This window comes from Cebus imitator, unplaced genomic scaffold, assembly GCF_001604975.1.
Source record: "Cebus imitator isolate Cc_AM_T3 unplaced genomic scaffold, Cebus_imitator-1.0 Scaffold184, whole genome shotgun sequence".
In the NCBI taxonomy this organism is placed as follows: domain Eukaryota; kingdom Metazoa; phylum Chordata; class Mammalia; order Primates; family Cebidae; genus Cebus; species Cebus imitator.
Genome location: NW_016107499.1, coordinates 1860686 through 1886763, shown reverse-complemented (window position 1 = coordinate 1886763; position 26078 = coordinate 1860686). Strand labels below are relative to the sequence as shown.

At 36.0% G+C, this 26078-nt stretch overlaps 1 pseudogene across 1 annotated transcript; it reads left to right on the top strand.

Moving 5' to 3' along the window:
• Positions 1-20871: 20871 nt before the first annotated feature.
• On the top strand, positions 20872-23454 carry LOC108316220 (annotated as a pseudogene). The gene has a single exon (XR_001830239.2). The product of XR_001830239.2 is annotated as a glucose-6-phosphate 1-dehydrogenase-like (transcript).
• Positions 23455-26078: the final 2624 nt, after the last annotated feature.

The following is a 26078-nucleotide window of genomic DNA, read 5'->3' as shown; positions in this document are numbered from 1 at the left end:
CATTTGCATAGAAAATACTAATATTAAAGATATAACAAGAAATACTAGTCTAAATATATGAAAAAGGAAAACTTATGAATAATCCATTTCTCTTAGAGTTTGCAGAAACACATATTAACTCCAATTTACAAATGTCTATTACCTATTGCTTCTGAATCATTATTCATAGTATTTTTGTATTTTTCCTATTTTAAAAATAATTTTTACAGGGCCCCTGCCTTTTTTTTTAAAAGGCTATTCCATCTTTGGGAAGTTCTTTTGCCAAAATCTCCCACGGAAAACAATGTTAGGAAGAATTTGTGGAGAAGATACAGAATGTATAGATCTCTGTAATACACCAATGGTTTTGCTATATCCTTCTTCTCTGTGGAATGTAGATTAAGTATGAAAGAATCTACTCTTCTCATGTCTTTTGATGTAAACATTCCCATTTAATTGCATCTAATTGGACATTTCAGTCAAATTACAATTTCAATTTCCTGTATCATCATCAACATCTATGATATGACATGCAGAAGTAAAAAATTATCAGATTTAGTGCTATTTTATTGTTAGAAATAGCTTTCAGAAGTACATCAGTCAAATGAGTGTTTCTGCGTGAAGATTTGTGTGTCTCCACTCCAAAGGCTTAAAAAGGTTGTTATTTCCAGTTAAGTAGAAAAATGTGAAAAGATAAGATGTTATAATTAGCTATTAAATTTAACTGCTATAATTACATAAAATTATGATTCTAAAATAGCAAGTGAGGAAATTATCCATAAAAGGTCAATTTTATGTAACAAAATATAAAAGTAGACTTCTACATTTACTTAAATTTTAGAGTATTAGTGTGGGTATCACCTAAGAAAAATTATTTTTTAGAGCCCCACAATTTTTTAAAAGTCTTACAAATATTCTATATATTAAAACAAATGAACAAAGCAAATTGTTTTCAGGTGTAAAAAATCCTGTATTTTATAAAAACAAGAATTTTTGAAATATTTCATTAAGTATAAAGGCACCAAATAGTCCTCTTTATATTGATACATTTCTTCAACAACTATTTAGCATTTAACAAGCATTTATTTATTTTTATATTAATTTATTTTTTGAGGCAGGATCTTCCTCTGCTGCCCAGGTTGGAGTGCAGTGGCATGATCATGGATCACTGCAGCTTTGACCTTCTAGGCTCAAGTTATCCTCTGATTTCAGCCTGCTGAGTAGCTGGGATTACAGGCACATGCTGCCACTATGCCTGGATAAGTTTTCTTTTACATATTTCTTTCTTCTTCTTCTTCTCCTTCTCCTTCCTCTTCTTTAGTAGAGATGGAGTCTAGATGGCGGGAGCAAGTGGTCCTCCCATCTGAGTCTCACAAAGTGCTGTGATTACAAGTGTGAGCCACTGTGCCTAGCCTTTAAGAAACATTTATAAAACACCTCATTGTCTTCTAGTAATGTATCAACGAGATGTAATATTAAAAAGAACAGACATGTATCCTGAACTCACGGAAATAAAGACATGAGCAATATAAATAACATAAATGCAAACAGTATAATGCTGTAATGGATTTTTTTAAAGAATTCTCTCTGAATATGACAGAGGGAATGCTTTTAGGGTGGTCTGGGAATGCCTCTCTGAAAAATTGAGACAAAAGTTGAAAAATCGGGATTACCAAACATCCAGCCATGAAATATATGAAGAGAAGATCAGAGTCATGCAAAGGGTCGGTTTGGAATTGTTAAATTTGAAAACTGTATTAGAAGTCGAAAGCACAAGCTTGAACTGTCAGGTGAGACCTTTGAGCATGTTGATTGTATTCAAAATGTGAAAATGTATTAGAATAATTATAGCAAGAATAATTAGAGAAATTGTGGCATATATTCACATATGTACATACATATGCACATATATATTTATGTGTGTAATATACACACAACACACATGTGTAATATACACACAACACACAAAGAGCATAATATACATACATGTGTACATACACATGTGTTGTGTGTATATAATGTGCATAATATACACGTATGTGTACATATGTGTTGTATATATGTGTGTATTATAACACATGTACACACATGTGTATATATACATACGTATATTATATGCATATATGTGTTGTTTGTATATCTATGTGTGTAACATACACATGTACATACACATATATGTGTATTATGTATATACACACAACATATATATAAATGTGTTCTATGTGTATATATATAATATACCCATAGCTATGTATGTGTATACACACACACACACACACACACACAGAGGTATATATATACCTGTGTGTATTATATAGACACACAACACATTTACATATATGTTGTGTGTGTATATATAGCATGTATATATAATATGCTGTATATGTTGTGTATATATATGTTGTGTGTGTATATAATACACAATATTGTATAAAATATATAGTGTGTATATATAATACATGTATATATACACACAATATGTTATATGTGTGTATATATTACACAACACATGTGTGTATGTATATATACACATGTATATACATCTGTATAACGTACACCTATGTGTGCATACATATGTATGTGCATGTGTGTAGATATTACATGTACACACATGTATGTACATGTTTGTACACTTTATTTTTATATATGTGTATTACATACATATATGAAAATAAAACAAAGAACAACTTTTGCCCAAAAAGACATGAGGGAAAAGAAACCAAAATGCAGACACTTGCATAAATTAAGAAGCAGAGAGAGAATGCAGGGGAAAAAAAATCATAATTGAATAATGGAGAATGTAATTCAATATGGAGTGTTCTAAGGGCTCAAAAGATGTATTTTAGTTTGTTTACTTTTTCAGCAATACAAGTTCACAAGACTTTTCTGAAATCCGTGGGCCAGATATAATTCAAAAACTTCAATTGGTCACATGTCAAGTTGGAAATATGCTTTATAAACTGTGTACCATGAAACACCTTTAATGAGTCTAAAGTAACACTTTAATAAAACATATTAATATTTCAGCAACAAAATGTAAAGATATTCATGCCAAGTAAGATAAAGACTGTAAGTGACTTTGCGTTAATTCAGATCAGGTTTGAAAGCTTTTTTTTCCTTTTTAGATCTTCTCAGGTTTTCTGATTTGGAAGTTGAGGAAGACTTGTTATATTCCTATACTAGAAGATCTATTTGTGCTGATCAATAGGAGCCAGAATAGAAAAGGGACTGATGATGCAGAAGACACATAGAGATCTGATAAAGTGAAATTTCTTACAGTGGCAAAAAGATGGGTTTCAGTATGTTTCTGTACATTAGGGAACTCATGTTCCTCTGGGTAGTTAAAAGATTACCACAAAGAATTATAGCATTGACAGGTTTTCCACTGAAAGGAATCAATTTCCAGCAACTCAATTTTCATGTGAACTTTTCTAAAACTATGTCTCTGAAACATTTATCTATGCTCAGGATACAGGTTTGTTCTCCAATAATGGTATCACTCAAAATCCTAATATAGTATATTATCCTGTGATGGATTACTTCTAGAGTACCAAATAGTAAGGCTATCTAATGAGAATTCAATATTTCAGTCTAGAGTTTCTCACGTTTCATGTTCCGTCTACATTTTACCTATCTGTCTGTCTATCTGTCTATCTATCTATCATCTCTATCTATCATCTATCTCTCTGTTGACCTGTCTATATATCTATCTGTCTGTCTGCCTGTCTGTCTATCTGTCTGTCTGTCTGTCTGTCTGTCTAATATATCTCTAGTAATGTGAAGCCTGTTATTAGAAAAGTGGCATATTCATCCATGTTGAGATGTTGTGAGTTAAGATGTATGTAGGAATAAAGTGCAGAACACTTTCCTTAAATGAATTTTATATTCTCCAACTGATTCCTTTACAACTATTTCAGAAAAATGTCAGATACTGTGATAGGAATCATGTTTGAGAAATATTTCCTTGAGAGTTTGAGTAGTGCAAAAACGTATCTGTAAGGGATAATAAATGTTAAATGTGGTTTGATCCCTGTACTTGAGCAAAACCTATTTTTTAAAATGTATTCTCAATTCACAGCCCTAGAACGTATTATTAACTTGAAAGAAAAACTATTCCAAAGATCTAAAAGTGATGCTGATTTTTTGGAAATAACTAAAGGTTTTCAAGACTACCAAAATGTCAAGCTACATGGGACAATTACCAGTGTATGGTGTGTGAGGGAGGACTGTAAAAAGTTTAGATGTCACTGAATGTTTTTCACTAAGGGGTTTAAAGCATTTTATACCATACAAATCAATAAAATGTCTATTTTATTTTCAGTGAATTTTTTTCTTAGAAAAGTATTTGTTAAATTCTACCTCATTAATAAACAAATGTCAAAACCATTTATAGATTAGCAGTAGACTGATTTGTTTCCTAACTAAATATGCCTTTCTCATTATAATACATCTATAGGAAAAGTTTAAGTCTAATTTTATCTATAGAAAAATATGCTTTTTTGCCTACTATGTAATTACTTTCAAAATTAGAAACAAATTAAATATATGCTCATGTACTGATGTGTACACAAATATACACATCTAGAAAAAAATCAGTGACTTTAATCCTATCTCTTCTCATTTTAGGCACATATCATGCAGAATTATTTTTTTTAATAATGACAAATGTAAAGTATTTCTCAGGTTTACGTAAAACATTACTAGAATGATTTATTTATATGATATCTAAGTAGTTTTAATCTTGCTAGATTTTAATTATTCATCATATAGTTATTTTTATATAATTTATTTTTTGTTATTAAGCTCCTTTTAAAATGTGCCTTAATACATTAAAATTAAAAATTAATTGGGCTGGGCATGATGGCTAATACCTGTAACCCCAGCACTTTGGGAGGCCATGGCAGGTGGATAATTTGAGCCCAGGAATTCTATACCAACCTAAGAAACATGGTAAAACTCCGTCTCTCCAAAAGAAAAAAAAAATATCTGAGTGTGGTGGTGCGTGTGTGCCTATATTCAGAGCTAATCAAGAGGCTGAGGTGGTTGTATCACTTGAGACAAGGAGGTCGAGGCTTCAGTGAGCTGTGATTGTACTATTGCGCTATTGCCTGGGCAAAACAGAAAGACCATATTAATTAATTAATTAAGTCATTTTGTGTGTGTGTGTGTGTGTATATATATATATAAGCCATTGCGTCTATATATATATATATATATGCAAATACGTTTTGTCTATAGTGGGGGACTGGTCTTAGAACTGATAGCAGCAGGAGGCAGGCAAACCCTAGGCAGATAGGGGTGGACCCCCTGTGAAACCCCACCTTCAAACCAAAGACAGTTTAAAGCCTGAAAGCCAAGCTACAAGTTTCAGATAAATCCACAAACCAGCTTGAGAACCTCTCTTCCCATTTGGTGCATTTTCCTCTGATTGATCCCCACCTTTCACCCATTTTACCTATACATACCCTTCCTTAATTGTTTTTGTACACTGTCAGGCCCACCTTTGAGTGGTGCTTTTGTTTTAGCCATTTTTTGCTTACTCACAAACCAGTAAATCGGCATCGATTCCTCCATTCTGAGCCTATAAAAGTCCTGGACTCATCCACACTTAGGGACTGCCTGCCTTCAGGCAATGGGGGCAGCTACCCAACTTCAGGTGGAGTAGGGGGTTGCCCTCTCCATGCCTGCTCTCCACTGAGAGTTGTTGCTTAATAAAACTTTGCACCCTGCTCACCCTTCAGCTATCAACATAACCTCATTCTTCTTGGACGAGGGACAAGAACTCACAACTCATTTAATGCAGGTATGAAAAAGGCAGTAACACTGTAGCCGTTGGCCCTCCATTGATGCTGGGCAGCCATTCCATGCAATGGGAATATCTACTGGGGCTAGGCCAGCCCCAGACCCGCTGGCCAAATTGGGGGCCATAGGACTGAAAGAGCTATTAACATACCTCCATTGGCCAGGTTGCAAATGGTGGACTGAAAGGGCTGTTAACATGCTGTAACACCTCCCTTGGGGCTTTGGAGTGTTGGCATCCCTGTTCAGCCACCACATGATCCCATCATCCAGATGCTGGCACACAGGGCAAAGGCAGGTTGGGGCATGCCTGGCCCAGCTGCTGGCTGAGTACAGATTCTGTGGTAAGCATAGGATCTGGGCCGGAGTGCATGCTGTTGGCCAAGTGGGCGGGGTGCCTCCTGTGGTGAGCCGAGGGCTGAGTGAGGCCCAGGCAGGGACATTGCCGGCCACTGATGTCTCTGGCTGGCGAAGGGTCACCAAAAAAATCCTGTGTCAGAAATAAAAGATCATTCTTGCCCTGTATCTGTGGAGAGGAAGTTTAGATGTAATTTCAGGTAAGACTGATGATTTAATTTGGATAAAATGAGAGGATTCCTCTTCTGATGGCATTATTTTCTCAAGTATTATATATCATATGCAAATTCACTCCAGATGCCCAGTGAACATTTTATATAAAGCAGAGAAAAAGTGTAGAATAGGTTTTAAATTGATAGAGGAATATTATTGTCTCAACATATTTGTCTCTGTGTCTTATCTTCCCAAATTCTAATCTCATTGTAGAAAGAATAGTAAATAAAAGCTGATGGTAATACAGAAGTGATGATAGTCATAAAGAGACCTGAATCAATGTATCCAAAATATGAAGACTCAGTATCTGCATCATTTTTACAAACTGTTTATTACAGTTCTACCTCAGTTTTCTCACTTGTCACACAAAAGTATGTTCTCAAAAACTGTGATTCAAAATATGTGTTTATAGTAGTAGTAATTGGTTTAATTCTAGAGGTTCTGAAATATGTGTCGGCTAGAAAATAGGAAGGCTATTCATAACTGAGAAAGAAATGTACCATAAGATTAAGATCTGAAAAAGGAATAGACACACAAATGCATACAACACATATACACTTGTATATAACAACATGTGAGACTATTTTTCTGAGGAATTGTTAGGCAACAGGATAGAGAAAATGGAGTCATCAGAAAACAAATATATGATATTTGTGGCAAACTTAAAAGTAACGTTGCATTGTTTAGGGATAAATGCATTTATAACAAGCCTACAAAACATACCAAAGTTAAACAAGAACACCAAATTGAGAATAATAGTTACTTCTTGAAGGGAAAATGAGATACAGATGAGTAACTCAGGAGCAGCTTGAGTGATAAGGGGATGTATTATATTTTAAGGTAGATAGTGGGAAGATAAATATATGTTTTATTATTAAATATACATTAATGTACTGTCTGCATTAATATGTCTATATCATGTATTTCATTTTTTTTTAAACTGAAAACAGAAATTAAGCTTTGGATGTTATCTGCAACTTTAAGGAGTTGAGCCTGAACTAGGCAATTACTAAATGTTACATTTTGATACAGGCCTTTATCCAATGATAACCAAGGTCTTCAAGTTGCTAAGAGGTCAAGGGATCTCTTCAGTCTTGGGGCATTCTCTTCTTTCTTGGTATTTTAGCTGTTTCATCATTGTCTCATTTTTTATTAGGCAGCTTTGTAATCACAATATATTTTAATGAATATTTTATTTGTATTCTTTTCATTGGAGTGAATAGCATCTTCTGATAAATTTAAATATATTTCTAGAGACTAGTGACAGAAAAAAAAATTGATACTGTACTGCTTGTTCCAGTTACCACCAATTTAACCTTTCCTATAAGATTTGTTGGTTAATATTGCTGATTTTCTCAAGATGAATCCATTTTGATTTTTAGTGTCCATATTGGAAGACACTTAACATTGCTAGTAAACTTAATTATAAATTGAAAACAATAAGTAATTTTTCTAGTCAACACAATAATGAAGATTTATTTTAATCAACTTTCCCATATATTACTAAAGTTCATAGTCCATCCTTTGTGCTTCACTAAAACTTTGCAGTTTATGAATTATCATGCAGATTGAGCTAAAATTTCTCCAACAGCACTGTTTATGCTATGTAATCTAAACAAATCTACTGATAAAAATCAATGACTTACCTAATTGTCCAAAGCCAGGCAACTGGTTTGAACACGTCTCTTTTCGAGCAGATTTGGTGTTATGGTCTTCTACACACATGGTCTGTTTACTAAGTGTCAGGAATAAGATGCACATGTGTAAAGATTTAGTTATAGTGGGTAAAATTCTGGTTAGTGACCCAAGAGAATTAACGCACCTTTTCCCCATTAAATAATTACCAGAAAATTAGATAGGCATTATAGAGAATACAGGCTATGATACAATGTTTTCTTTTCATGAAAATAATAAACCTAGTTTTGGTATTATAGGCACTGCTGTATTTTGGAATGAAAAGAGCTTATTTATTAAAAGTGAAGAGTATATGCTCTCAGCTGTTTTTCCAGAATCACTTTCTTTTTCTCCTCTTTTTGTCTTTATTTTTTGTGCTTTATTTCCTAAATGTAAATATCATAAGGGGTTCTGCTGTATATGTTTAAATAACAAAGAAAATTATTTTCCATCTAAATGAAGCAGGCTCTTTGGGACTCTAATTCTTCCCATGTTCCTCTTTGTACATTAAGTTGACTCTTCAAGTAAAATATACCACATGTACCAAAGCTCTGATGTCTACTGCTACATGTGTTTCTTCAAAGGCAGCACCTCACATGTTGATCTCTTTGCCATTCTGATGCTGTCCCAGGATCCTCTCTATTGGTCTTTCTGAATATCCTTTGAAGTGCCACATGTAACTGAAGAAAGTCCTGGGATGCATCAGCACATTACAAATTCCAGCTGCAAGCAAGCTTCCTGCTGGAGCTTAGGAATTGGAAAGACCTTACAATATGCCCTCTGTCTTGTTAAAATAAGGGCAAAAAGAAAGGTGTTAAAAGAAAAAATGTAAGGGAGATGACTCTCGAAATAGCCTCTATGCAACTAATCCATGGGATCTGTTACAATCAGTTGAATTTAGTATTAGCTACTATTTTCTTACAGCAAATATCAAACAAAATAATGACTCTAAGTCACTGTTTTTTACATTCTTATCAAGTTGTTTGCTCTTTTTCTTCTTTACAAAACTCACCGTCACCTTTATTCCACTTTGAGGTATAGGATAAGTATATATTTTTAGAAAACATTCTTGAAAATAGCAAAAAACAGCAAAACTCTGTAGGTTGCATATTAAAAAAGAAAATAGCCAAATGTTAGCACCTTAGTTCCTGCTGATGTTTGTGAAGTCAGTATACAGCCTGGTCTTGAGTGTGATAAAAGAAATCATTTTCAAAATCCAGCTCACAAAATGATCAACATACTGTTTTCTTGTTCTATTTGGCCAAAGCCCAGATAATTCTGTCATATTATACATTGTTTGATTTGGAGTGTCTGCTTCTCTTCTTACTGTTTTTATTCTAGTCATACAAAAGTGCTACCACAAAGTTTATTTTCTTTTAATACAGTAAGTATGTAAATTGATCATGTGAATTCATGTTCAGGTTCCTCCTACCACTCTTAAAAGCATTTTATTTTGGGAAAGGTGATTGCAGATTTATTGTCTTCCCTATGAATTCAGTGTTTTTTCAGTATTTAACCCTATTTTACCTTACTCTTCTACCATGACAAGCTCATTTTCCTTCAAAATAAATTTGCTCACTTTTTATTTATTAGTTTTTCTTTGTCATTCTAAATGTTCAAAGAAATCTGGACTACTTCAAATCTCCATCTTAGAACCGTTCATCATAGCCCATTGTTGCAGAAACTAGAAACATATTGTGAGTCATACTCGGGTTTTGATTAGAAAGTTTTGGACCTCTTTAATCTTAGTACATAGCTATCATAATGACATATACCTTCTCTATCAGCCTGAGAATTTCTATTTTTTAACTGCTGTATTAGAGGTTCCATTTGGGGGTCTTCTGTACTCTGTTTCATGCTTGTCTTGGAAAATAAATGTTTCAGGAGCTTGTTCTGAAAGGATTTGTTTGAGTTAATCTGTGTGTGATCATGTATAACAAGCCTTTATTCTACACTCTCAGCTGATTGATTGATAGTAAAGATAAGTTTAAAATCATAAATTGTAAAGAATTTCACTTCAGAAATTTTTGTTTGGTTAAATGATATGTAATATAAAATTTATCATTTTGACTTTTTGAAGTGCACAGTTCAGTAGTGTTAAGTATATGCAAATTATTGTGAAATCCATGTCAACAATTATTTTATCTTGCAAACCTGACACTTTGTCCCCATTAAGAATAAACAACTCAACTTTCCCCTCTTCCCCCAGTCACTGGTAAACACCATTCTACTTTCTGTCTCTGTATATTTGACTACTTTAGATATCTCATATATGTGGAATCATACAGTATTTGTCTTTTTGCAATTGACTTAATTCACTTAGTATAACATTTTTAATGTCCATCCATGTTGTAGAATGTGACAAGATTTCCTTTCTTTTTAAGGCTTGATAATATTCTATTATATGTATATACCACATTTTGTTTATCCAGCCATCTGTTAATCAACATTTGAGTTGCTTCTATCACTTGGCTATTGTTACAAGTATTATATTTAATATGGGTGTACAAATATACTTTGAGACTATGCTTTCAAAAAAAGTTTTGGCTATATACCCAGAGGTAAGATTGCTGTTTCATATAGTAGTTCTATTTTAAATATTTTGAGAAAACTCCATGTTGTTTGTCATAGCAGTTGCACCTTTGGGCAATCCCACCAAGAGTACATGAGTGTACTAATTTCTCCACATTCTTGCCAAAGTTTTCTGGATTTTTTTTGTTTGTTTGTTTGGTTTGGTTTTTGTTTTTCATTTTGATAGTAGCCATCCTAATGGATATGAGGTGCTATCTCCTTGTGATTTTGGTTTGCATTTCTCTGATGATTAATGATGTTGAACATTTTCTCATATACTTGTTGGTCATTTGCATATCATCTTTGGAGAAATGCCTATTCAAGTTTTTGAACCACCATTTTTAATTGGGTTATTTGACTTTTTTTTATTGTCAAGGTGTTGTTTCTAACAAATTCTGAATATTAGTGCCTGAGCAGATGTATGATTCATAAATATTTTCTCTCATTCCAGAGATTATTTTCATTCTGTTAATTCTGCATTTTGATACACAAAAGTCTTCAAGTTTAATGGAGGTCCATTTGTCTATTTTTGTTTTTATTGCCAGAGCTTTTGGTGTTATATCTGAGAAATCACTGCCAAGTCTAGTGTTAGGAGGCATTTCCCCTAGAAGTTTTATAGTTTTATTTTGGATATTTAGGGCTTTAATTTATTTTGAATTAAATTTTGTATATCATGTGAGGGAAGAGTCAAACTTCATTCTTTTACATGTAGTATACAGTTTTTCCAACACTAATTCTTCAAGAGATTTTCCTTTCCCTATTGAATAGTCTTGGTATCTTTGTCAAATCATTTTACCACATACAAGTGGCTTTATTTCTGGGCTTTCTATTTTATTCTATTGGTCTATTTGTCTTTATGCCAGCACAATACCTTTTTGATGACTGCAGATTTGTAATGTTTTGAAATCAGGAAATATGAGTATTCCAGCTTAGTTATTCTTTTTATTGTTTTAGCTAATTTGTGTCCCATAAAATTCCAAATAAATTTTTGGTTAACTTTTTCCATTTTTGCAAAAATAATGTTGTTGAGAAATTGATAGAAGTTGTATTGATTCTGTGGATTATTTTGGATACTATGGACATCTTAACTACATTAAGCCTTCTAAGCCATCAACGTGGTATGTCTCTTTATATATTTGTGGTTTCTGTAATTTCTTTTAACAATATTTTGTAGACTTCATTACACAAGTCTTTTACCTTCTTGGTTAGGTTTACAAATGAAATAGTTTTATTAATTTCCTTTACTGATTGATGACTATTCATGTACAGAAATGCAACTGATTTCTTCATGTTGATTTTGTACCTGGCAATGTTGCTAAATTTGTTTATTGGTTCTAACAGGGTTTGTTGTTGCTGCTGTTGTTATTGTTGGGGAGGGGTGAGTCTTTCTAATTTTCTACTTGTAAGATTGTGCTGTCTATGAACAAAAATAATTTTACTTCTTCCTTTCTAGTTTAGATGCCTTTTATTTCTTTGTCTTGTCTAATTTTATGGCTAGAATTTCCCATAGTATGTTGAATAAAAATGGCAGAGTGGGAATTCTTGCCTTGTGCTTAGTCTTAGAGGAAAATCCTTCAGTCTTTCCCATTGAGTATGACAGTTGCAGGCTTTTCATAAATGGCCTTCATCCTGTTGAAATAGTTTCCATCTATTCCTAGGTGGTTTTTATCATGAAAGGGTGCTGAATTTTGTCAAATGCTTTTTCTGCATTAATTGAGATTATGATGATATGGATTCTTTTTCTTCATTATGTTTATGTGTATTACAGTGATTGATTTTTGCATCTTGAAATATGTATGCATTCCAGGAATAAATCCCACTTGGTCATGGTATATAATCCATGTAATATGCTCCCAAATTTGGCTTGCTAACATTTTATTGAGGATTTTTCATCCATATTTCTAAGGGATATTGGTCTCTAGGTTTCTTTGCTTGTAGAGTCTTGGGCTTTGGTATCAAGATAATTCTGACCTTACATAATGAACTTGATAGTGTTTCTGTTTAAAGAGTTTGAAGAGAATTTGTGTTAATTCTTCCTTAAATGTTTGATAAAATTTGGTCACTGATTTAATATCCTTACACATTATTGGTCTGTCCAGATTTTTTATTTCTTCTTGATTCAGTCATGTTAGGTTGACCGTTTCTAGGAATATACTCATTTCTTTTAGGCTTTTCAATTTATTGGCATACAATTGTTCGTAGCATTCTCTGATTATCCTTTTTATTTTGGTGGCATCTGCCCTATTGTCTCCTCTTTCATTTCTGAATTTCTTTTATTTGAGAAACTTAGCTTCATAGAATTTTTGTTTTTCTACTCTCAATTTTGTCAGCCTCTGATCTTTATTGTTCCCTTCCTTCTGCTTTTTGGAACTTTTGGGTTTAGTTTATTCCTCTTTTTCTAGTTTCTTAAGAAATAAATTTAGGTTATTGATATTAGCATTTTCCCTTTTTGTATACATTTACAATCATAAACTTTCCTCTTAGTACTATTTTTACTTCATTCCATAATTTGGTATGTTGCATTTTCATTCTCATTTGGCTAATTCATCAAGAAGATATAACAATTGAAATATTTTACAACTTTCCTTGTGTCTTTTTCTTTGACTTTTTGGTCATTGATGAGTATGTTGTTTAATTTCTACATATTTGTGGATTTTCCAATTTTATTTATGATATTGATTTTTAGTTTTATTTTATAATTATTTTCAAAGGTATTTTATATGATTTCAATTTCTTTTGAATTTGTGAAGGCTTGCGTTGTGGCCTAACATATGATCTCTCCTAAAGGTTGTTCCACAGGCACTTGAGAAGAATGTCTGTTTTGGTAGTGTTTGCAGGAGTGTTTTATGTATCTGTGTTATGTCCAATTTGACTGTAGTATTGTTCAATTCCCCTGTTTTTTTCATTGTCTTCTGTCGTATTTATCTGCTATTGAAATTGTAATATTAAAATCTCCTACTATTAGTATGTTGCTGTTGCTCTCCAACTTCAGTTTTGTCAAAAGAGTTTTATATATTTAGGTTTATATATTTAGTATATATTTATATATTTCGTTTTATATATTTAGTATATAAATATTCATAATTGTTACATCTTACTGGTGTATTGACCCTTTTATCATTATGTATCATTTTGTCTGTTATAAAAATGTTTATAAGTGTATTTTTGTCTGATATAGCTGTTCCTGGTATATTTTGTTTATCATATAAATAGATTGATTTTTCCCATCTTTTTGCTTGCAACCTATGCGTGTTCTTAGATCCAAAATGAGTCTGTTGTAGACAACTTACACTTGAATACTGTTTTTGTTTTCATTTTATAAAATCCATTCAGACAATCCACAATTTTTGTTTGGGGAGTCTAATCTAATTAAATTTAAATTAATTACTGTTAAAGAAAGACTTACCCTTGCCACTCTTTGTTAATTGTTTTCTGTAGATCTTATAAGCTTTTTGTACCTCCTTTTCTCTCTTACTGTAATCCTTTATGATTTCATTGATTTTATTGTAGTGCTGTACTTTGATATCCTTTTCATGTCATCTTATGTATATTTAAAGCTATTTTCTTTGTGGTTACAATAGCAATTTCATACAATATCTTAAAGTTATACCAATGTATTTTAAACTGAGAACAAATTAACTTCAATCACATACAAAAACTCTTCTTTCTTATAGCTGGACACCCACATGCTATGTTATTCATGTCAAAATTACGTCTTTATATATTATATACCCATTTTCATAAATTTCTCATTTTAAATGCGTTGCTTTTTATATTATATAAACCAAAATTACTATAGTACAGATTACTGTATTTCTTCATTTGGTTACTTTTCCCAGAGAATCTTATATTTCATATGACTTTGTGTCACTGTCCACTGGACTTTCATTGCAACTTGAAAGACTCCCTTTAACATTTTTTCTAGAAAAGGTAACATGGTAACAAACACTTTTGGCTTGATTATGTAGAAAAGTCTAAGTTTTTATTTCTGTTTTTTTTTTAAGGAGAGTTTTGTCAGATACAGTATTCTGTTTTGACAGGTTTATATTTTTTCTAACAGCTTTTTGAATGTATTATTCCACTCCCTTCTGGCCTGTAGTGTTTTTGCTGATAAGTTTACTGATAATCTTATGGAAGTTCCCTTTTATGTGATGAATCATAACTTAGAAAGTAACTTTCCAGAATGCTATAGTGGGATATAATCATCCAGTATCATAAATTGAAAAGGGAATACATGAATCTAAGTGCTTTTTAATAAAAAATCACTGAAGTCTCCTTACTTAACACAGTTCCCTTAGACCAGTGGCAGACATAACTGTCTGTGTTGTTTCTGGAGCCTTCTGAGGATTCTTTATTGTAAATTGGGCTTGCAGCTTTATCCACTACTATTATAATACTCTCTTAATCATCTACTAACCAAGTTTCAAATTTTGTTGCTATTATCATATCTCTTGTTCTTTATTTTTCTTCCAGGATATTATTTTTAATGTATTTTTCATTATTTTATTTTGGGTTTACAAAGGAGATATTATAAGAATCTATAGAATTAATTATCTTAAGTGTTAATATTTCCCTGTAGACTCAAGTGAAGACTTTTTTATACAACTTGATGTTATTTTCTATGGTGCCAGTAAAACATACTGTATATTTCATTTCCAGGGTCTCTATTATCAGTTTGTTACCAAAAAGAAGCCATCTAATTAAAACATTCTGATTACCAATCTAGTTCTTCTTTCTGTTAAGTGGTCCAGGACCACTGTTTTAGTTTAGTGTTTTGTTTGTTTGTTTGTTTGTTTTGGGTTTTTTGTTTTTTCTGCTATAAGGAACTGCATGAGACTGGATAATTTAAAAGGAAAGAGGTTTTGGCTCCTTGTTACTTATGCAAATTTCCGTAGCCTGCTTGAATTTCTCCTCAGAAAATGGGTTTTTCTTTTCTATTTAATTGCAGATTGAAAATTTTCCAAGCATTTGTGCTCTGCTTCCTTTTTGAGCAAAAGTTCCAATTCCAAACCATCTCCTTGCGAATACATAAAAAGAATGCTTTTAAGAGCCCCCAAGTTACATCTTGGATGCTTTGCTGCTTCAAAATTTCTTCCATCAGACACCCTAAATCATCTCTCTCAAGTTCAAAATTCCACAGATCTCCAGGGCAGGGGCAAAATGCCACAGTCTGTTTGTGAAAGCATAGCAAAAGTAACCTTTGCTCAAGTTCCCAACAAGTTCATCATCTTCATTTCCGACCACCTCAGTCTGGATTCATTGTCCATATCACTATCAGCATTTTGATCAAAGCCATTAAACAGGTCTCCAGGAAGTTCCAAACTTTTTTACTGTCTTCTTCTGAGCCTCCAGACTGTTCCCAACCTCTTCCTGTTCCAGTTCCAAAGTCACTTTGACCTTTTTAGGTATCTTTATAACAGCACCTTACTCTTTGTACCAATTTACTGTATTATTTTGTTTTCATACTGCTATAAACAACTGCCTGAGACTGGATAATATATAAGGGAAAGAAGTTTAATTGACTCACAGTTCAGCATGGCTGGGGAGGCCTCAGGAAACTGATAATCATGGCAGAAGATGAAGGGGAAACAAGGTACCTTCTTCACAAGGTGGCAAGAAAAAGTGCCAGATGAAAATGGAAGAGCCCTTTATAAGACCATCAGATCTCTTGAGAACTCACTCATTATTATGAAAACAACATGGGGGAAACTGCTGCCATGATTCAGTTACCTCCACCTGTTTTTTCCCTTAACAAATGGGGATTATGGCATTATAATTCAGGATGAGATTTAGGTAGGGAAACAAAGTCTAACCATATAGGCTACTTTGCCACTCATAATTAAGTGTTGTCATTTGGCCTCTGACACAATGTTTTTCCATTATTCTTTCTGAAATTTTTAGAACTATTTTAATGGCAGAATTCTCCACTTTCATCCGTGACTTAAAGAAGAAATAACTAGAGAACTCTTCATAGACGCTACTTTTCTTCACAACAATGCATTTGTCATTACATAGTGCAAGGGGACGTCATCTGACACGTTCACAGATATTTTGAGGTAAGTTGTTGATTTGTATATGGTAAAAGTCCTTTGCTACTTCTATCTTCTTAAGTCTTAGATTTCTCCTAATTTTCAACAAATAATATCTGACATCTCAACTTCATTTAGCATAGGTATGAAATACACACTCTAATCATTCACTTTAGCAAACAATTTGAAACATTCCCACTCTTGAATCGACATGTTTAAAGAGTAATTTTAAGTACTTCCATATAAAAATAGTTTTATCTAAGTTTGACTTATTTCCTCCTTAGCCTGAGCCTCTGTCTTCTACTTTGGTGCCAGACCTTGTTCTGTTCCCCTGGGACATACTCTTATCTAACTCTCATCATAGATTAGGACATTTGTCTCAATACAACCATGGCAGAGGGTATAGAATTCCTACAGCAAGGTAATAGTCTTGGATTTAGATAAAGATATGTGTTGTTTCAAATAAAATTGTAACAGATATATTAGACAAGGGAAACAGATCAGTTTCTGTTGTCAAAAAAAGGTTTAGAAGGATTTTTTAATTTGCTTTATTCATAGTGTTCCCAATTTTCACTGAAAACCCTATTCCAATTTTCCATGTTCAATCTTGTTCCAATTAATACCTTGATGGCCACGTCACATTTATTATGAAGCTACAAAATTAATTTAGGCTTTAAACAGCAATTCGAAAAGGCAGATTCTGTATCTGATATTTTTGCAACATGAGACTTATGGATGGTTAAATGATTGAAAGAAATTACAGAAACTTCCAGAACGAGTGAAAATTTTTAACCTGAAAATTTAAATTATTAGTTTGTAATTTTCTTCCCTTAAATGGTGTGTGTTACAGATCACCAATTCATTCCACAGACCCCCATATTTTTTATTTTATTAAAGAAATAGCTTATTGCAGGGACCGTACACTTTGCTAAAGTATTGCCTTTTTTATACTCTTTATTTAAGGTAACCACAGTGATAATGTAAGTACCTATGTGCCTAACACATCAATACATGGTAATGACTACCAGTAGCCATATACCAGTGTTAACAAAATTCTTGCTTTTTTCAAAATCATTCATCTCTGAAATGAAATCCCAGATTTTCATTTTTTATGTATCTGTAGCTTGCAACAGCACTGTACAATTACTCTGACAGGCAGATCTGTCACTACTGAAAAGACAATTCACTCTAGCTAATTTTAAGGAGATATAATTGTTACTATAAAGTAAGCTATTAATCTAATATTAGGAGATCTGGGGGGCAATGTTATGTACTAAATTAAATATTCAGGAAATTCTTCCATTGCCCTATTGCCACACTACAGAATGAAGCTATCAAACAGAGGAGCCTACTTTGTGTAAAAAGTTGTAGTATATAAAAGCTGCCTATTGAGATAAGATGTCATCACTGCTTCTGGTCCCAGAGTCACATCCACCGTGACATGATTCATATCAGCAAAACTGATGCATTTTGCCTTCCTCACTGTCTCCATGACTCAATTACAAATTCAAGTCATGTACCAGTGAAACTGCTTAGCAGAATATAAATCATGTCCAGAATCCTAGCATACTGGAAGAGAGTTAGAAGGAATCTTGAGCAAACCAATCTAAATTATCTGCTTCACCTGGTCATTTTAGAGAAAAGAAAGAAATAAATAAAGAAAAAAGCATATTGAGTCAGTTTATAGGTAATTCAGCTGGATATGTCAGCACTGTGGCAAAGTGAGCTTCTCTGTTATTACAGCCTTATTTAGCACTGGCACTAAAGAATGTGAGAGCAGGAACATTCTCACAGTAAGTAAAACTAGAAATTCTCTACATTATTTGCTTTATGGCTAAAAGAATAATTGCTCTGAGGTCAATATCTGTTCCAGTTCCTATAATGTGTTGGATAGTCAGGACTTATATCAGAAATTTGGAATGGCAAAGCTGGAAAACTGGAATTAGAAGGCTGAGCTGTACATAATGGGCCACAAATCTGCATATGTACATAATTTACATTAATGCTTTTCCAGTGGGGTTAGGATACTATATGAAAGATACGTGACTGTTTTATTGCTGCTACTGTAGTTTCAATCATATATCTTAATATTCTCCCAGGAGTGATTGACTGCTTCCAAAGTTAAGAAATCATTTTTTAAATGCTTATGCTTCTTGCCAGAAACCATATTTACCTTATAATATAGTGTTTAAGATGTCAAAACACTGGGAGGGAGAGGAGTGGTGCATGGCATTTACTAATAAAACAACTTACATGGTAGGGTGAACATTGGCTATAGGCCAGACATTGTCCTAAGTGCTTCACATATTTTAACTTACCTAATATACATAGCATTCTGTTAGTACTCTGTTCTGCCCTGCTTGAAAGGCAGGATGGATACTCTTACATCAAAAATTCAGTTCAGATGTTGAGACTGATGTTGCTACATGCTCACACCAGGAGGATAGGAAAAGGTTTTCTGTGTATATAACTGATGTCTAAAGGAACGGGAAGGTATCTCAAAATGTCTTGACAGAGCAAAGAAAGAAGAATGGCTTAAGATTTTTGTTATGAAGAGGGGTACACCTCGGGGTAAGAGTTCCTCTGCATGGGCAGGGGCTAAGATGATGTGATTCTTTCATTGGCAGCAAAGGACAGAGAAGCTAGGCTTTATCATCAGCTTGTACATGTGTGCGGAGCAAGGGAAAGAAGGAAGTACAAAATAAAAAACTGATAGCAGTCAACTATGAAAACATGGTTACAGATTCTTTATTATGCTTCAACCCTGCTTTTTGACTGCTGACTGTAACATGCCGTATTGCAGTTAGTTGAATTTGGAAATGTTTAAATCAGCCATTATGATGCTCTATGATGCCTTTATCCTGAGGTGGGTAAAGAAGATGAATGTTCCCATTGAATGCCTTATTAAGATGTCAGCATTGCGTATTTCGATAAGTGAAATGCTCTACAATGCCTGCATCCTGAGGCAGGTAAGGAAGGTGAAAGTTCCCACTGAATGTCTTATTAAGATCTCTGCATTGTGTATTTTGATAAGTGAAATGAGTGCCTTGGTCACATTAATAATATTTAGAACTCTGAAATAGATAAATGTGTTTGGGTGAGATCTTCTATCTTGGCTTTAGTATATTTAGTCTATGTTGTATTGTTTGTTAAGTTGATTTATATTTTGGATTTCTCTAAGGCAGGAGATTGCCAGAATTCATAACCTTAATGGAGGTAACTTTCATGCAGTAGCCCAAGAATCTGTAAAAGTGTTCAGGTGGGGCTGATTAGCCAGGCCATCTAGCACTGATAGCTGCCTAAGGTTTGGCCAGTTGTGTCATTTGGGTCTGGTCGTTTATCAGAAAAGTCTCGTTTAAGGGATGAAAGCAGAAGGGATGAAAAGCAGCATCTCTTCACTGAGTTTTATCACATTCCTGGGTTCAACACTGTCCACAAAATATAAGAACTCATTCAAGTAATCTCAAGAGACTCCCCAGGTAGCCACGAGCTTGGCTAAAAGCTTACATTTCAACACCATGGAATCTGATAAAATACTAAACTGAGTGGAGGCCAACCACTTTCCCATAAAAGGTATATACTGGTTGGACGCGGTGGCTTACGCCTGTATTCCCAGCACTTTGGGAGGCTGAAATGGGTGGATCACATCAGATCAGGGGTTTGAGACAGTCTGGCCAAGATGGAGAAACCCTGTGTCTACTAAAAGTACAAAAATTAGCCTGGCATGGTGGCCGGCCCCTGTAATCCCAGCTACTCAGAAGGCTGAGACAGGAGAATAGCGTGAACCCAGGAGGCGGAGGTTGCAGTGAACTGAGATTGCACCACTGCACTCCAGCCTGGGCCATAAGAGCGAGACTCTGGACTCCATCTCAAAAAGGAAAAAACAAGATTATCAGTTTGAATATCTTGAAGAATTTCCAGAGGCACTCAGAATTGAACAGACTTGAAAACAAAAGTGGGGAGGCAGACATACCAGAAGGTACAGGTTTGTTCCATCTGGTATCAAGGAGGCCTTGGTATCCATGCAGAATTTGTGAGTCATTGCTTCCATGAGCCAAGGCATACAGAACAGCAAGGTAAGGAGACTCACAAGTTCAGGGACTGTGAGTACTTCTTTTTCCAGGAAAGCATAGTGTGCAACCAGCAACTGCCTCTCTGAAAGCATATATTGTGGGAAAAGGAAGATAGTGTTGGGTGTGGCAGGGGGAGGATTCCTACACATGGGAGGGTTAAGGGAGACAACTGGAAGATATTTTTATAAAGCAAAGGGAAGAGAAAAGGATTACAGCAAAACAAACAATATTGTGATAGACGGAACAATGGTATAAGAAGGATAGAATGATGTACCAAAACTTTTTTTAAAAGAGGGTCATTTAGTACAGGGATGTTCTGAAAGATAATGTTCAACATGAGTAGGAATAATTTTATTAGAAGTGGTAGATGTGGAAATAGATTTTTATTTGAATTATAAATGTTGAATAAGCAGTTTAAGAACAAAAAGATAAAAATCACATTATATTTCAGAAGGACATGGGTTTGAATAAAGATTCCTTCTATTTTTCTTTTGAAGGGTGTATATATTTTAAAGTAAATTTTATGGTGTATATTTAATGTATACAACTTGATGTCATAAGATACTCACATTTTTTGAAATGGCCGTGCACTTCCGGGCTGCCAGCGTGGAGGGCGGCGGCGACGAAGCGCAGACAGCATCATGGCCGAGCAGGTCGCCCTGAGCCGGACCCAGATGTGCGGGATCCTGCGGGAGGAGCTGTTCTGGGGCAATGCCTTCTGTCAGTCGGATACACACATAGTCATCATGATGGGTGCATCAGTGAGCTGGCCAAGAGGAAGATCTACCCCACCATCTGGTGGCTGTTCCGGGATGGCCTTCTGACGGAAAACACCTTCATCGTGGGCTACGCCGGCTCCCGCCTCACGGTGGCTGACATCCTCAAGCAAAGTGAGCCCTTCTTCAAGGCCACCGCAGAGGAGGAGCTCAAGCTGGAGAACTTCTTTGCCCGCAACTCCTATGTGGCCGGCCAGTACGATTACCAGCACCTCAACAGCCACATGAACGCCCTCCACCGGGGGTCACAGGCCAACCGCCTCTTCTACCTGGCCTTGCCTTCCACGGTCTGTGAGGCCGTCACCAAGAACATCCACGAGTCCTGCATGAGCCAGGCAGGCTGGAACCACATCATCGTGGAGAAGCCCTTCGGGAGGGACCTACGGAGCTCCGAGCGGCTGTCCAACCACATCTCCCTGTTCCACGAGGACCAGATCTACCGCATTGAGCACTACCTGGGCAAGGAGATGGTGCAGAACCTCATGGTGCTGAGATTTGCCAACAGAATCTTCGATTCCATCTGGAACTGGGACCACATCGCCTGCGTGATCCTCACCTTCAAGGAGCCCCATGGCACCGAGGGTCACGGGGGCTGTTTTGATGAATTTGGGATCATCCGGGACGTGATGCAGAGCCACCTCCTGCAGATACTATGTCTGGTGGCCATGGAGAAGCCTGCCTCCACCAACTCGGATGATGTCCGTGATGAGGAGGTCAAGGTGTTGAAATGCATCTCAGGGGTGCAGGCCAACAACGTGGTCCTGGGCCAGTAAGTGGGGAACCCCGAGGGAGAGGGCGAGGCCACCAAAAGATACAAGGATGACCCCATGGTGCCTCACGGGTCCACCACCACCACCTTTGCCGCCGTCGTCCTCTACATGGAGAACTAGAGGTGGGTTGGGGTGTCCTTCATCCTGCGCTGTGGCAAGGCCTTGAATGAGCGCAAGGCTGAGGTGAGGCTGCAGTTCCACGATGTGGCCGGCGACATCTTCCGCCAGCAGTGCAGGTGCAATGAGCTGGTGATCCACCTGCAGCCCCACGAGGCCGTGTACATCAAGATGATGACCAAGAAGCCAGGCATGTTCTTCAACCCCGAGAAGGCAGAGCTGGACCTGACTTACGGCAACAGATACAAGAACGTGAAGCTCCCTGGCACCTACGAGCGCCTCCTCCTGGAAGTCTTCTGCGGGAGCCAGATGTACTTTCTGCGCAGCGATGAGCTCCGGGAGGCCTGGCGGATCTTCACTCCGCTGCTGCACCAGATGGAGCAGCAGAAGCCGCAGCCCATCCCCTACGTCTATGGCAGCTGAGGTCCCGCAGAGGCAGACGAGCTGATGAAGAGAGTGGGTTTCCAGCACGAGGGTACCTATAAGTGGGTGAACCCCCACAAGCTCTGAACCCTGGGCGCCCCCCTCCACTCCCACCATAAGCCATCCTCCTTCCTGACCGCCCTACCCCCACTGGGGAGGACTCTGGGACCATTGGCCTCAGCTGCATTCAAACCTGGCCTCGGGCTTGGGTCACACTGGCCTGCCCTTCATTGCTGCCACTACCCGACCCCCCTCAGCTGCCAAACACTCAAGACTCGTGCTGTCACCATCCTGGGCCCCATAAACCTTGCCTGAGCCGGCCTCCTCCCTCCAGCCCAACAGAAGGAAGAAGGGGGGCACCCATTCCTCTGTCCAGTAATGGGCCCCCTCCCCCTCATCCCTCAGGAGAGTGGGGCCTGGGCCGGAGGGAGTGATGGGAGGAGGAAAGGGGTGAGCGCCCATGTGAGAGAACCTGCTTGTGGCCTTACTGGCCAGCTTCAGTGCCACTTGACATTCCTCGTCATCAGCAACATCAGACCTGGATGTCTCCTGTCCCACCAACTCTGCACTCCATACTACTGGTAGGCGGCCTCCCTATTACAGGAAAAGCAGAAGCAGCAGCTGGGACCCCTCCCAACCTCAATCCCCTGCCATTAAATCCGCAAACAGCCAAGTAATAATAATAATAAATAAACTCACATTTTTTATTACTTACAAAAATCTTTTAAAAATAATATTTGCCTTAGATGTATATAAAATACAAATTAGAAATTATTATGAATTCTATTCTCAAACTTAAATACTGCTAACAGTTTGTATTATCTCCTTCCCAAAATACATTCTCATTCATGAAATCCTGTTACATATACTCCTCTGAAAATAAATACTTCTGACAAGGTATCAGGGCCAAGAGATACTAATACATTATGATTTTAACAGGAGTTGTAATGTATAAATAAATAAATTAACATTTATTTAATTACTTTTATTTTGTTATATTTACAAATATATTTTTTATTTTTTTATATTTACAAAATATATTTCTTCTTGTTTTTGTGATAATTATTTATAGATCAAACATATTAGCCTACTTTCCCCATTATTCATTTAGAAAAAAAATTAACAAAGAGTGCATATACACACACACATATGTGAGGTCACTACCAGGAGTTTGTGAATGCTTATAAACTGAAAATAAAGATGCAGAAATGAAAATTACTCTTGGTGGAAGCAATAAAATAGATGTAGGGAGGTTTCTGAGGGAGAAGGCAAAATTTTGATTCATGAAATAAAGGAAAAGAGTAGGCTTAGATAGAAACAGGATATTATTTTACTGAAAGGTGAGAAACAAGAAGAATGTAAGTGGTTACATGTGCATACAATAACTTGAGAGTATACTTGAAAACAATATTCTCTGGAAATAGCGGGTACAGAGTTAGGATAGATGTCTGAGGAAAACTGAAATTTTATTGTTGGTAGACAACACAATTTGGAAAAAGGTAGGAAGAAACAAGCGAACTGGCAATTAAAATGAAATGAAAAGCAATGGGATAATGCATGCGAAGCCTCACAAACCCACGTAATGAAATGTTGCTTTTGATTTTCCAAAGTGTTTTGAGGACCTAGATTTAGGAACATTGATACAGTTTAAAGGTGAAGGAGTACAACATAATTTTTCTCTTTGGAGTATAATCTGGAGAGCAGTTGATGTGATATAGATGTAGTAAAGACCAGAAAAAGGAGAAAATGAGAAAAAGAAGAAGATTATAGGATTGGGAGAATGAAGGAAGGACAGAATTTAAAAATGGGATCCTTTCATCCATAAATTGAGAAAAATAACGTATGCAGAAGAAAGGAATTTTATGGCCTTCCAGATGTTGGGTAATTAATATGTCATGGAGCCAATAAGAAAATAAAGGAAATAATCACAGATCAAAATATTTCATTTCAATGTTGAGCAACTGTTTCAGAAATCTTAAAAACTATAAATTAAAAAAAAATCAGATGTGTAAAGACAGTAAGAGTCAATGAAACAACAGAGACCAGATGAACAAGAATTCCAGAGAAGGAAGAGTTCTTTGTAGGTGAGCTGGCAACCACCAGGCGTTTTGTCCTAGGAGTACTGCAGAATCTAGGTGTGAAGGGATCTGGTGCACCCAGGCAAACAGACTCCTCTTGAAAGGGAAAGAAACCAGCAGGGCTTGTGGTAATCACTCAGAGCTGTCATTTGAAAATGGAAACCATGAGGCCAAACTCTTAATCATATTTTCCTTGGCCTAAACCACAGGCCTTATTTTAGGCTGTGGGTGAAGAGTTTGGTTGGAAGCTAAAAGACGGAGTGAAGTTTTCTGCAGTCTCATAGTGCTTGGCAAGTAAAGACCCCATGAAGGGAGGGATTCTGCCACAAGCACATGGCCAGTTCCTGTCCAGGCATTTGCCAGAGTTTGAAGCTGCCTGAAACAGGAAATTAAGAGCTGAACTCAAAACTTCCAAAGGGAACAACTAAATCTCTTTCATTCTTCCATGGATGAAGAGCCACAGCACCACTCACTGCTGAATCCAATATCCAGGACACCTTCACTTCAGGGACAGAAGTGAATCCCCCTCTGACAAAGGTTAGTGTTAATCAGCAAAACAAATGATGTTTAGTACAATTACTCTTACTGTAAAATGCAAGTAATAAAACCAACCTCACTAACTTTTGTAAAAATTAAAAGAGAAAAATATTGTGTGTGTGTGTATGTGTGTATGTATACATATACATGTATCTGTAAGAATACCTATGTTTAAATAGATAGATTGATAGTTCTTATCATAGAGCTCTGCCCTCCTAACCTAGATACCTCTAAAGTCCCAAACTCTTAACACCACCATATCAGGAATTAGGTTTCAACATAAAAATTTGGGGTAAGCACAAACATTCAGATGATGACACAGACTGACCTAACACAAACACAGCAAGGTTTCCAAAGGTGAGAACTGAAGAACTTGTGCAATGTATGATTCACATTTCATTCTAAAGAAAGACTCTTTCAATCAATTATATCCAAATAAATATCTTCAAATTCCTTAGAAATTAATAAGACTGGGTGCAGTGGCTCATGTCTGTAATTCCAGCACTTTGTGAGGCCAAGGCTGGTGGATCCCTTGCTATCAGGAGTTCCAGACCAGCCTGTCCAACATAGTGAAGCCCCATCTCTACTAAAAGTACAAAAATTCGCTGGGTGGGCCTGGAGTATGCCCAGCTACTCAGGAGGCAGAGGCAGGAGAATTATGTGAACCTGGCAGGCAGAGGTT